Source organism: Pituophis catenifer, unplaced genomic scaffold (assembly GCF_029215685.1).
Source record: "Pituophis catenifer annectens isolate HBS135680 unplaced genomic scaffold, rPitCat1.0.hap2 SCAF_4, whole genome shotgun sequence".
Lineage (NCBI taxonomy): Eukaryota > Metazoa > Chordata > Lepidosauria > Squamata > Colubridae > Pituophis > Pituophis catenifer.
The window spans coordinates 56,235,281-56,249,860 of record NW_027256884.1 but is presented as its reverse complement, the minus strand read 5'-3'; the positions used below and the strand labels follow the sequence as shown (position 1 = coordinate 56,249,860).

The 14,580-nt window shown below is 36.3% G+C and overlaps 1 protein-coding gene across 2 annotated transcripts in view; it reads left to right on the top strand.

Annotated features, from left to right (window-relative positions):
- Positions 1-946: 946 nt before the first annotated feature.
- Positions 947-14,580, top strand: part of KLHL15 (kelch like family member 15) — a 33,146-nt gene continuing 19,512 nt past the window's right edge. For both annotated transcript variants that reach the window (XM_070943302.1, XM_070943301.1), the window contains exon 1: positions 947-1,092. The gene's annotated coding sequence lies outside the window, so the exon portion shown is untranslated. The remainder of the gene's footprint in view (positions 1,093-14,580) is intronic.

Here is a 14,580-nt window from a genome sequence, read left to right as displayed (position 1 = left end):
TTTCTGCGCGGCGCCACGAACTTGCGTCCTCCCGTCATTCACAGGTTCCCTACCTGGGACCTCAACAAGGTGCTGATGGCCCTGACCAGGCCCCCATTCGAGCCTCTCCGCGAGACCAGCCTCAAGCTATTGTCTTTCAAAGTCTCCTTCCTAGCGGCAATCACCTCCGCCTGTCATATATCAGAGCTTGCTTCCCTATCCTCTCATTCTGACCTTTGCCTTTTCCACAAGGACAGGGTAGTCCTCCGTCTGGACCCCGCCTTCCTATCCAAAGTCAACTCCACTTTTCATAGGTCTCAGGAGTTAGTCCTTCCAAACTTCTGTCCTTCCCCTCGTCATCACCTGGAAAGACTTTGGCACACCCTTGACGTACGGAGAGCTCTGAAGGTCTATTTGTCTCGTACTCAATCCTTCCGACGAACGGAGGCCCTCTTCGTCTCGTTCCAACCGTCATCCATGGGGTCTAAGGTCTCTTCGACAACCGTTGGACATTGGCTGAGGGCCACTATTTCTACCGCTTACGACGCCCAATCCTTACCGGTGCCCCGAAGGATCACCGCGCATTCTACCAGGAGCGCGGCCACATCGGCCGCTTGGGCCACCCAAGCTCCCTGGGAGGAGATCTGCAAGGCTGCAACCTGGTCGTCGGTGACTCCCTTCATCCGTCATTACCAGGTGGATGCCTATGCTTCGGCAGATGCTGCCTTCGGCCGTCGCGTGCTTCAGATGGTCCGACCTGATCCCTCCCTGTAGGACATGTGGCTTTGGTATGTCCCAATCCTGACTGCCGTGACAGCCTGGGAGGAGAATGGGCGTTGTACTTACCTGATACGCCCCTTCTCTCCTTGCTGTCACGGCAGTCAGCCCCACCCGGTCGGGGTTCTGGAATCCATAGGGAGGGGGTGCCTTTTCACTTCTCTTGTGTTTTTATCCGATAGACACGTCAGCCTGCTGGATACCTTCGCCTCAAAACTGGAGCTAAGAGGAAGAGGCGGGATTTTGCTTTCCAGTGGGCTCGGTCCTATTGGGCAGATACCTGGCAACTACCCAGTCCTGACTGCCGTGACAGCAAGGAGAGAAGGGGCGTATCAGGTAAGTACAACGCCCATTTTGCCCTAAATTTCCCATTGTTTGCAGTTTTGCACCTATCTTTTTTGGTGAGGAGAAAGAAAAAGAAATCTCTCTCTGCCTCATTTTGTCAGGTTGCAGCAAAGACCCTGCTTTACTTTCAGTTTCGTTTTTTCAGCATAGCTAGGGGGAAAAAAATCTGCTCCAGCAATTTACCTCTTTGCAGCTAGCTAGCAACATAGCCCTCCGCAAATCAGCTGAGAGTCGGGAGGCTGATCAAATCAATTTATGGTAATTAACCTATGCTGAAGCTGAAAGGGGCTGTTTTTTCTATTTTTGCAGGCACCGGTCTACTCATTTGTTTTCTTTTAACACTGATCAGCTGTAGGGCGGCCCTTTGAAGCTCCGCGGCAAGAATTTAAACAGTTTTTTTCCCTCTACCCATCAGCTAGGACTCAGGAGGCAGCAATAGATTGGGAGTGGGCGGGGTAAGCGAACAGCGGACAGAGGCAGAGGGTGAGGGTGAGTGAAGGCGTGGGGGGGGTTAGAGAGGGCTTTGGCGACCCCTGTGAAATGGCCATTCGACCCCCAAAGGGGTCGCAATCCCCAGGTTGAGAACCGCTGCTGTAGGAGATAACCAGGGTGACCCTTCCCTCAGGCTCAGCCTGGTCATCTACAAATACATGTTTTACTTATTACTGAATTCATATTTGAACTAGACTCTACAGTGCAAGCTTCTATTTGTCTGTTTTAGAACTAAGATTCAGAATAGTTCATAGGGCCTCCAGTAGAGAGAGTAAGTTTGTGACTCTTAACAATATCATCACAAGAATGTATTTATTGATTTATATCTCATACTTTCAAAATACTGTTCTGTTATTGATTTAAAAAGGAAAAAAATTAAAAACCAAATTGAAAATGCTAAAATTTACAAAATAAAGTCAAAATTTTAAAACAATCAGACTAAAATTATGTAACTTAATTTTTCAAAAATGGTCCTTAAATATTTGTTTATTTTTTTTAATAATTTTTATTAATTTTCCAATAAACACGAAATCAAAAACGTACATACAAAAATACAAGGAAAAACAGAAAAAAAGAATACAAGAGATACAAAAAAAGAAAGTCAGAAACAGAGAAAGAAAGAAAAGAAAAAGAAAGAAAAGGGAAGAAGGAAAAAAGAGAAAAAGAAAACAACCCCCCCCCCATTTTTAATGCAGAATTGTGTCCATTTGCAGAACTTGTCCCTATAAAATACTTATAGTCTATATATTTTACTTCATCAAATTTTGTTATGTCTGAGCCTGTTTCATCTTTCTTTTTTTAATCCATTCGTACCATTTCTCCCATGATACATAGTACTCTGACTCTGTCATTTCTTTCAGCTCAATGTTAGTTTGTCCATTTCAGCGCAATCGTAAATTTTTTTGATTATTTGATCTTCACATTTTTCCAACATTGTGCAAAAGCCAATCTCGATGCTGTCATTATATGTAAAATCATATGTCTTGTCTTCTTATCGTAGGTTTTTCCCATTATTCCCAGTCGGTATAGTTCTGGTACAAATTCTAATTGAACACCTGTTTTTTCTTGCAACCAATTTTTTTTCCCAGTATTTTTTTGATTCTGGACACAGCCACCATCAGTGGTAGAAGGTACCCTGTTTCTGTCCACATTTCCAGCAATTTGGAGCTAAATTTGGATATATTTTTGCCAATCTTGAGGGAGCCAAATGCCAGTGGTAAAACATTTTATATTAGTTTTCCTTATATTTTACCGATCTTGTTAATTTATAATTTTTGTTTCAAATTATTTCCCATTTCTCTAATTCAATATTGTGCCCTACATTTTTTTGCCCATGCTATCATCGTTCCCTTCACTATTCCTCTGCTTTATCAAATTCCAAAAAATATTTATACCATTTGGTTATTAATTTATCATCTGGGCCAATCAGTAGTTTATCTGAATATTGTGGAACCAGTTCAATACCATAATCCTCTTTGTCTTTTAAATACTGCGATTTTATTTGTAAATATGGCCACCAATCAATAATAATTCCTTGTTTCTCCAGGTCTTGCTTACTTTTTAAATTTCCTTGGGGATCTAAAATTTTGTAATATTTGACCATTTTGTTCATATTCATAGCGTTTGGGTATATCATTGCCTCCATTGTCGACACCAACCCAGGTATTTTCATATAATATTTTTTTTAATTTCTTGCCAAATTGGCATTAAAGCCTCTCATATTTTATGGTGAAAAAAATATGAATGGGATTTATTTTCTTTATCCCATAGAAAGGCATGCCACCCTTTTTGTAAATCATGCCCTTCCAATATAAGTAATCTTTTATTTCTTAAGTTTATCCACTCCTTAATCCAGGTTAAAATTGCTGCTTTATAATAGAGTCACCAATCTGGGAGCCCTAGACCACCTCTGCTTCTGCTATCTTGGAGGTCTGTTAGTTTTATTCGTGGTTTTCTGCCAGCCCATATAAATTTCAGTGTAATTTGATTCAGTTCTATAAAGAATTTCCTATCTAATTTTATGGGTATGGTCTGGAAAAGTTATAACAGTTTTGGCAGAACATTCATTTTGATGGCTGCGATTCGGCCCAACATAGATATTTGTAGTGCACCCCATCTTTCTAAATCCAATTTTATTTGCGATATAAATTTCGTATAATTATCCTCTTTTATACTGAGGAGCACCTTGCCATCAACCATATTCCTAAATATTTAATTTTTTTAGCGCTTTGTAATCCCAATTTCCCTTCTAATTCTTTTTCTTGTTGTTCTGTCATATTTTTTACTATCATTTTTGTTTTTGTCTTGTTGATTTTAAGGCCGGATATTTCTCCATATTTTTCTATCTCCTTTATTAATATCGGGCCTGTCTCTTTTGGATCCTCAATGAAAAACACCAAATCATCTGCGAATGCTTTTAATTTATATTCTTCTCTCTTAATTTTGGTCTCTGTTTGCCCTAATTTTTTTCAAAAATGACTCCAAAGTCAAAATAAAAAGCAGAGGTGATAATGGGCATCCCTGGCGAACTCCTTTTTTAAAAAACTCAAATGATTTTGTAATTTCCCCATTAATTATATTTGCTTTTTGGGTGGAATAAATTGTTTCAATCATCTGTTCAAATTTAGTACCAAATTTCATTTCTTTAATTAGTTTTATCATGTATGTCCAATTTAAATTATCGAATGCTTTCTGCGCATCCAGAAAAACAAGAGCTACTTGTTTCTCTGGATGCGCCTCATAATATTCTAATATATTCAAAACCGTCCTTGTATTGTCTTTAATTTGCCTCTTTGGGAGAAAGCCATTCTGATCGGAGTGGATAATTCCATTCAATATTTTTTTCATTCTTCCGCCATAATGGTCATAAAGATCTTGTAATCAGTATTCAAAAGAGAAATTGGTCTGTAGTTTTGAATTTGGGTTGGGTCGGTACCTTCTTTCATGATGACTGTGATGTATGCTTCTCTGCACGAGTTGGGCATTTTTACTTCCAACAATACTTCATTATACAAGAGTATCGGTTCTAATATTTCCCCCATTTTTTAATAAAATTCACCTGGTAGCCTATCAGGTCCCGGAGTTTTGTTATTTTTTTGTCTATGAATTGCTTCTTCTAGTTCTTCCAAAGAGTTCTCTCTAGTTAATCCCATCTGTTCTTCATCCTCTAATCTGGGCATACCTTCCTCTTGTAAATAAGTATTTATTTTTTCCATCTCCACTTCCTCTTGATTATACAAGTTTTCAAAATATTCTAATGTTATCTTTCTAATTTTTTCCTCACTATTTTGTAAATTGCCTGCCTCATCTTGTAATTGGTAAATTATCCTGCTTTCTCTTTCTTTTTTAAGTTTATATGCCAGCCACCTCCCCAGTTTATTTGCGTTTTCAAATTGATATTGTTTCATATATTTAATCTTTTTGATATGGTCTATTTGTTCAATTAGGTTTAGTTAATGTTTAACTGATATTAATTCTTCTTTAATCTGGGGGTCATCTAAGTTTAATTGAAATTTATTTTCTAGATATTCTGATTTTTTCAATAGTATATCCTGCTGTTGCTTTTCCCTCCGTTCCTCATCAATGTATATGCTATTGTTATTCTTCTCGTAAATGCCTTTCATGTATCCCATAAATTCTGTAATAATGTGTGGTGGTGTTTTTATTTATGTCTAGGAATAAGATCTGTTCTTTTTCTATTTTCTCTAAATATTCCTTTTCCTGTAGTATTTGTGTATTTAGTGTCCATCTCCTAGGTTTCCTTTTTTTGGCCTTTCCAAGTAATTCTCAGGGGATTATGGTCTGTCCAATCATTAGGGAGAATCTCTATATTTTCAATTTCTTTAATTATTTCTTTATTTGCCCATATTATATCTATTCTTAAAAAGGAATCATGTGGATTGGAATAGAAAGTATTTTTTTCCCCCTTTGGGGTTTAATAAACACCATATATCATTTAGATTCAGCCATATTAAAAAAAGTTTTTGGCAGTAAAAAAAGCATTCCTCTTTTTTTGTTTTCCACTTTTTCCAGCAAGCCGGGATGGCTTAGGAAGAAATTTTTTAAAATTTTTAAATGTTTAATTGGTTTGTGGTTTTTTAAATTTTGGGCCAAATTTATATAGATTTTAATTGTTTTTAATATTTGTATTTCATGTTTTTAATTCTGGCTGTGCACCGCCCTGAGTCCTCAGGGAGAAGGGCGGTATATAAATTGAAAATAAATAAATAAATAAATAAATTACAAATATAATGATTTCTTATATCTATTATTCTATTATAATCACCCACTATACATATATTTGAATAGTCCGCCTCAATAATCATATGCAATTTTCTATAAAATTCTTCCTGTTTTTTGTTGGGAGCGTAAATATTAATTAATAACATCCTAATTTCTCTTCTTATCACTTCAATCATAAGTACTCTTCCTTTGGGATCCTCATTACTTTAGCTATTATTTCTTTTCTGACATATATCACTATCTCTCTCTTCCTTTTTTCTGACAATGCTGCAAACAAGTTCCCTAATTTATTGTATTCCAGATATTTCTTGTCTTGTTTTCTAATATGTACCTCTTGAAGACATATTATATCTGCATTCTGTTTCATTAATTTTGAAAGTATCTTTTTCCTTTTTGTCTGATCATTCAGTCCATTTATGTTTATTGATAGTAGTTGGGTTCTTTTCTCTATTTTCTTATTTGTCTGCTGGTCTCTGATTTCTGGTTGCCCTAATAGTTCTTTTTGGTCTGATCCTAGTTTCCTTTCCTTCATCTTGGTTTTCCATTGTCACCCTAGTTCTTTCTTCCATTTCCTCACTTCCAGATCCTTGTGTTTGTTCTTCTGTACTAACTATCTCCAATTGCTCTCTGCTGCTTGAGCTTTACTCCACCCCTGTCAATTGATCGAATAATTCTTGGGCTTTGTCCAAGTTATCAATTTTAATTTTTTTCCTCCTGCCAAGTTATTATCATTCCTTCTGGGATGATCCACCTTAATAGAATTTTTTTGTATTCAATAGTGATGCCAGGAACCTATAATCCCTCTTTTGTTCACGTATCCATCTAGGAATCTGTTTTAGTGTTATGATTTCTGTCCCTTTATAGAATATTGGTTCTTCTTTTGTAGTTTTATATACATCCTCCCGAATCTTTTTGCATGCAAATCTAATATGTACCTCTCTTGGGAAGTGGTGACATCTTGCATAGTTAGTTTGAACTCGATATATTTCATCAAGTTTGTTCCTAATCTCTTGTTTGCCTCTGCAGAGCTTCAGCAATCAGTTCCGCCATTATCTCCCCTAAATTCTCTTCTTTTGTTTCAACTACATTCTGAAACCTCAAATAGAAAGCGGCTCGGTCCATTTCAAGATCTATCAGGGAATTTTCCAAATCCTTATTTGCCAGCATTAGTTTTTGGTCTACCTGTTATAATTTTTTTTTAGTTTGTTTTGTTTTGATTTCGACTGATTTAATTCTTTATTCATTTTTTTGTATTGCCTGTTGGATTGAATCCATTTTGGTATCTAATGTTTGTATATCCAGTTTCAGGTCACCATGATTTTTAACCATTGTTTCTTGCAGTTTCATCATGGTGTCCTGTATTGTAACCAGTGTAGATTGCATCATTTGAACCGATAAGTTAGTATTAGGTTTTCTGCCGGGAGCATCATATCTATTGTTTTCTGGTTTGATGGGGAGGCCATCGCCACCATCGGATTTGATGCTGCCTTTTTCCCTGCTCTTAGGATTGTGGTAGTAATAGTAGTCATTTCTTTTAAGATTCTACTTTGTTCTCCTAGAATATTGTAAATTTTTGCCCAAATTACCATCCATTGTTGTCACTGAGTTTGCTTATCTATTATTTATAATCTAAATATATTATACCCTCTAGTTTCTATTTCTTTGTATTATCCTTAATTACTTAATCAGAGATTTACAATTATATATCAATAACCCAACATAAAGATACAGTACAATATAATTACAATCCAGTTACAAATTAATTGCTTAGTTAATTACTTATAGTAAGTTGAGTTATATTATATCGATATAATTAATATAATAGGTATTTCTACTCTTAAATATTTAGTTTACAAGAATTTATAAAAGTTTATAACTATTTCTCTATTGAATCTGATTTCTTCACCATAATCTAAATAATCAATATTTATTAATAATACTAATAACACTTAATCTATATATTTTTAAATATGACCGGAACAATATCTGTCAGATGTAAATGCCTTATTCTCTAATGTGTAAATAGTATATGAATGGGGTATCAGGGGTTAACTTATTCTTCACTTCTTAATGTATTCATAATTCACCACTCCCACTTATAGCTCCACCCATTGTATATATAAGGAGCCACCTACACCCTTTTCCTTGCTTCTATCTGTGAATATTCGGTGAATATAGAATGCCTATTGTAAATAAAAGGAAGTATATTTAAACCTTTAACTCTCACTAATTTTATTGAGTCTGATCCTGAAAATATTGCAACAAGCTGGTAGCAGAGGATGGTTAATTGACTCAATAAAAAACTTAAAAAATGTCTAAGAAAGATAGGCCCAACACCAGGGCCTACAGCAAAGAAATGGAAACAGAACAAGAAATAATCAACGAATACACAAACGCAATTTCGAGAGAATCCGAAGAATACACCACTGAAGACGAAGAAATAATAGACGAAAATGATGACCAGGAGGAAATCGAAATAGAGAATAACGAACTCAGGTCAGAGATATTAAAACTATTAAAAAGCCAGAAGAATGATGAAAGCCTCATCGCGAACCTCCAAGAAATGCTGAAGAACAGCGGAGCAGCGAGAGAGAAAAACATCACTAATGAGAAGTCTAAAGACCCAAAAATAGTGAGTGATATGACTGCAGAGAAAGTCATTACGAAGAAGAAAAACAGTGATCCCGCGCGAAATTTTGAATGGCAGCCATCTTGGTTTCAACAGGCCTCCAAGGTGAGCGAAGCAGAGCCAATCAAAATGCTCAATTCAAAATTTCTGGCGCGAAAAACGTTATCAGACAACGAAAATGAAAAAGAAGATTCGAACTCCTCAGAAGAATCAGAATCAGAAAGTGAAGATGACTCAACAAAATCCCAAATAAAATCAGCAATGAAAACACTTTTTGCTGCATTTGGGCCAAAACTAAAAATTACCAAAGAGCCACCGAAGAAGCGAGCGAGCAAGCCGATACCTCAAGACCTACCCGCTCCCATCCTGACTTCGAAAGCGACGACGCCCGAACCCAGAGAGCCTTGTCGATTCCACCCTACACCACAGACCGAAGCAAGTGCCAACGCCCCCAAAAGAAAAAGAAGAGCAGCCGCCGTCGTCAGAACTCCCAAGGTCGAACCAGAGACCGACTCGTCTGAAGCAGAGCAGAGCGAGCGAGCCGCAATGGAGAGAACCTTCCACGACGACTCCAAAGAAGAAATGGACAACGCGCATGCGCGAAACTACGCAGACGGTCCGGGAAGACATGAACTGGCGAGAGAACCACGCAGACTCGTTGCGAGCATCCCCATGCCGTTTTGCAATTTTCTACACTTGCGAGACCACGGACTACCTCAGGTCGTAAGTAATGGACAAAATAATGTCGGAAATTTACCCAGTGACTTCCCAAAACTAAGGGTTGATGGCATTAATTTGCAAGAATGGTATCAACAGCTCCAGGTTGTCTTTATGAAGGAAAATTTACTATTTTTTATCACTAGTCCCCCAAAAAGACCTTGGACTTTAAAAATAGATTGTTTACACCATAGAGCATTTTTCTTAATAATATCTAGTGTGTCTCCTGCAATGTATCATAGCATCAAACCTAATCTGACTGTTTCAGAAATTATTCAATGCATGTTTAATTTGTTTCACAGTGATAGTGTGGCTACCACCACAAGAATGTCTAAGGATTTCTTTTCATCTAGAGTGAAACCAGGGGTTTCCATAAGTGAGCATTTAATATCTTTAAACAAAATAAGAGCTGAGCTGCATTTGAGGGGGGAGGTGATTTCAGACCAAACAATGAAAAGTGTTATTATCAACTCACTTGATTCATCATGGGACAGTTTTATGTCACATTTAGACACTATCAATCTAGGATATTTATCCATAGAAAGTCTATCCAATAAACTGATAGCAGAAGACAATTCAAGAAGAAATCGTTCTAGCAATCACACAGAACACAAACCTTATAGGAAAGTAGCTTTCCAAGAAAAATATAATGAAACATTCAAATGTCACAATTGTGGATCCAGGGAACACAATAGAAGAGATTGTCCCAAAATTTCAAAGGAAAGACATAGGTCAGAATATAGGAACAAATACAATTATAGACAGTCTTCCATAGATAGACATAGATATAGAAGCCCACCAAATTACAAAGAGAATAGAGGGGGCAGAGATAATTCAAAGGATAGAAAATCTGGTTCACTGAATGGATTAAATAAACAAGACAACACTAAAATACAGCAAAATGAGAACAATAATTGGCTTATTGATTCTGGAGCAACTAATCACACCACTAATAACAAAAATATATTGTCTTCATTTACAGAAGATAAATTTGTAATAAAGGTAGCTAACCAAGAAAAGGTTCAAGTATTAGGCAGAGGAAATGTAACCTTGCCTGGTCTAGGAAAAATAGAGGGGGTATTGTTAATACCTGAAATACCTCATAACATACTAAGTGCCATAAAACTAAGTAGAGATTCTGACATTAATATAGTTTTCTCAAAGGGAAAAGCGACTTTGGAGAAGAATAAAATAAATATAGGCACTGTGATGATTAAAGGAGGCCTACCTTATCTGATAACGAAGGAAAAATGGTTGCATAACATTGATTCAAATATGGAAGATTGTATTGAAGCAGATGATGAAAATATTAGTAACAGTGACAATGATGAATGTAAAATATCTCATGATCACGCAGATGCACACAATGAAAAAAAACCAAAAATAGGTAAACCAATTCATGATGAGTGTGCTCACATCTTACATAGGAAGTTAGGACATGCCAGTTTTCCTGTAGTACAAAAAATGACTGAACACGCAGAAGGTGTCAAAATAAAAAATTGTGAAAACTATTTGGAATGCTCAGTATGTAAATCTACAAAACTAAAAACTAGTCCCAGGCCAAGAAAATCTACTAGATCAACTAACAAAATTTTTGACTTAGTACACATGGACTTAGTTGGCCCATTAACTCCATCAATCACCTATAGAAAATGTTACTTCCTGACAATAGTAGACGATTATAGCCGTTATGGGTTTGTTTATACATTAAAACACAAAGGTGAAACCTTTCAAAAATTTAAGGAATTTTACAAACGCATAGAAACACAACACAATATCAGAATAAAACAAATTATGACAGATAGGGGATGTGAATTCATGTCTAAAGAATTCTCCCAATGGTTAAAGGATAGAGGAATGCTACATTACACGTCTAGTCCATTTTCTGCATTTCAGAACGGGATTGCAGAGAGAAAGAATTCCACATTACAAACCATGATTAGATGCACATTGGAGGATGCTGGCTTAAGCAAACAATTTTGGTCAGAAGCCTTACATTATTCAAATTACACACAAAATAGAACCTGGTCCAGTATTGTAAATAAGACACCATATGAAGTAATGTATAATAGGAAACCAAAATTAGCACACATGCACATATCTGGAGTCACTGCAGACGTACACATACCTAAGCAGTTGAGAAGAAAGGGAGAAAACGTATCCAGAAGACTCAGATTTATGGGATATGAAACTGGCACCAAAGGGTACAGATTCATTGATAATAATAACAAATTTATAGTTTCCAGAACAGCTGTGTTCCATGAACAGGCCAACTGGTCTAAATTACATCTTAATGAAATATTTCCAAATAAATGTAAAGATACAAAATCTCATGAGAAAGGGACCATAGAAAAACAGGATATCAACAAATATAAAAGCAAAACCAAAACTTGGACAAATAGCCAACACAAAATAAAGACAGACACACTAACAAAAAAAGAAGCAAGATATTTGCATGATAACAATAGCAAACCTGAAAGAGTCATTAGAAACAACAGAAATCAAATGCCAAATAAATACAGAGATTACATAATGCATATGGATGGTGAGCCAATAACACCTAATACTTATGAGGAAGTGTTAAAACTCCCTCGTGAAGAAAAAGAAAAATGGGAATTAGCTATGAAAAAAGAGATGGAAAGTTTACAAGGATTAAATGTATTTACACCTGCAATTGCACCTAAAGATAAAACAATTATTGGTACCAGGTGGATATATAAAATTAAGAACTTAGAAGGAGGCAATACTCTATATAAAGCTAGATTAGTTGCACAAGGTTATGCACAGAAATATCCGGAGGACTATACTGACACGTATTCCCCCACTGTAAGAACAGAGAGTGTCAAAACAGCTCTAGTGGTAGCATCAGCACTCAATCTTGATGTATTTCAATATGACATACAGACTGCGTATCTACACGCAAAACTAGATAAGGAAATATACGTAAGAGCACCTCACAGTCAATACACCAACAAAAATGAAATTTGGCTGTTGAACAAGAGTTTATACGAATTAAAACAATCTGGTAAAAAATGGTATGATTGTCTAGTAAAAGTACTTAAGACCATGGATTTCAACGCTACCACTGCTGATAACTGTTTCTTTGTCAAAAAGGGTGATGATCACATTGAATTTGTGTTGATTTATGTAGATGACATTTTATATATAGGAAAACACAAAGAGAGAAGAGAAACTTTTGTAAATAAGTTAAATGAACATTTCTCGTTGAAATCTCTAGGTAAAGTGAACAAATATCTTGGTGTTCAAATTAATAAGACTAGAAGGGGATTCAAACTTACTCAGAGAGATAAGATTATAGAACTTTTAAATAAATGCAATTTAAACAATGCCAAACCCTGTGATACTCCTATGCAAACTGATTTTCTTAGAAATACTGATGAATCTTCCCCTGAATTCAAGGATAACACGTTTTATAGATCAATCATAGGTTCACTTCTTTATATATCTAATTGGACTAGACCAGATATCTCCTTACCACTCAATTTATTATCCAGACACGTCAGCAAACCAACAATGTATCACTGGGAAGCTGTTAAAAGAATTTTAAGATATCTGAAAAGTACACTAGATTTTTGCTTAGTATTAGAACCTAGTGATAATAAAGAACCAAAGCTTGCATGTTATGCAGATGCGGACTGGGCTGGAGACACATCATGCAGAAAAAGTACATCTGGTTATATTTTTCTCTTAAATGACTGTCCAGTTTACTGGTATACTGGTAAACAAGAACTAGTAGCCACTTCAACGACAGAAGCGGAATATGTTTGTTTATCCAAAGCTGCAAATAACCTTGTATGGTTTAATGATTTAATTTCAGATGTTTGGAAAAAACCTGCTTTGCCTTTTGTTATGCATGAAGACAATAAAGCGGCCATTGAAATATCTAGATCTGATGCCATTGGACAAAGGTCCAGGCATATAGATATAAAATTTAAACATGTGAGGCAATTATCTCAGGATGGATTTATTAAAGCAGTGCATTGTGATACTTCAGAACAATTAGCTGACATATTGACAAAGCCTTTACCTTCTAAGCAACACAAATATTTAACATCTAAATTGTATGTCTTGTATTGTCCTGAATCAGAATGTAATTGGTGTTGTATAACGAATCGGCATTTAGAGGGGGATTTGTCAGATGTAAATGCCTTATTCTCTAATGTGTAAATAGTATATGAATGGGGTATCAGGGGTTAACTTATTCTTCACTTCTTAATGTATTCATAATTCACCACTCCCACTTATAGCTCCACCCATTGTATATATAAGGAGCCACCTACACCCTTTTCCTTGCTTCTATCTGTGAATATTCGGTGAATATAGAATGCCTATTGTAAATAAAAGGAAGTATATTTAAACCTTTAACTCTCACTAATTTTATTGAGTCTGATCCTGAAAATATTGCAACAATATCAAATATCAAAACAAGAACCAACAAAATTATTTAAAGGAAGAAAAGGGGGAATTTCTATTTCCAAATCCTTAATCACTGTCTATAATTTGTCAATATTCCACACAAGACAAAGCCTCTGTTATAACATTCAGTTTTTGTTTTTTTCGTCTTCTCCCAGATGTTCCAATTTCTTGACTGATCTCAATCTCTCAACACCACTGTTCTCTTTTCTATTTAATCACTTAATATTATATCGTGTTATATTATGTTCAAATCTCCTTATCCTTGCCGTTCTCCTTCTTTTTTCCAGTCACTCTCTTACTGTTTTTCCTTGGCTTTCTTACTTCTGCCGGTAGCATCCAATTTAGCCTAGTCACTTCCTTTCCTCTTCATTCCACTTTTTCTCGTTGAAAATCATCAATTTGTTCTTTCTGATGTCACTTTCCCCAATACTCCAAATCTTCCCATTTATTTTCACCGTTGTCCTTCGCTCCCTCTCCTACATTCGTTTTCACGCTTACAATCTTATTCAAATCCCACTTTCCTTTTCATTTTCCTCCCTCTGCAGTTTCCTTTTTTTTGATGAATCACAGCTCGTCTCTCTCAGTCGCCGCTACGTTTCAATCAGAGCCTCTTCCGTTTGCCCAAATAGTTTTTAAATTAACTTACTTTGACAAATCCAATCACCACACAAAGGAGAATTTCTCATCAGGGGAAATAGTCACAGTCTGCTGACAATACTTGCTTCTGATCCTCTTGTGGGTTGTCACGGCCTCGGGTCCACCATATCTGATAGAATGATGGAACATCTTCTCGCCGGGTTAAAGAGGGCTTTCCTTGCTTCAGCGGGCAATTGCCCACTGCCACGCCGAATTCTGGGATTCCCCTCTGCTTTGCACAGCTCTACAAGTTCCATGCGCCTTCGAAGGGTCCCCAATGCGGAAAAATCAGAGGTAAAGGATGGAGCTCATACTTTTCCTTCTGC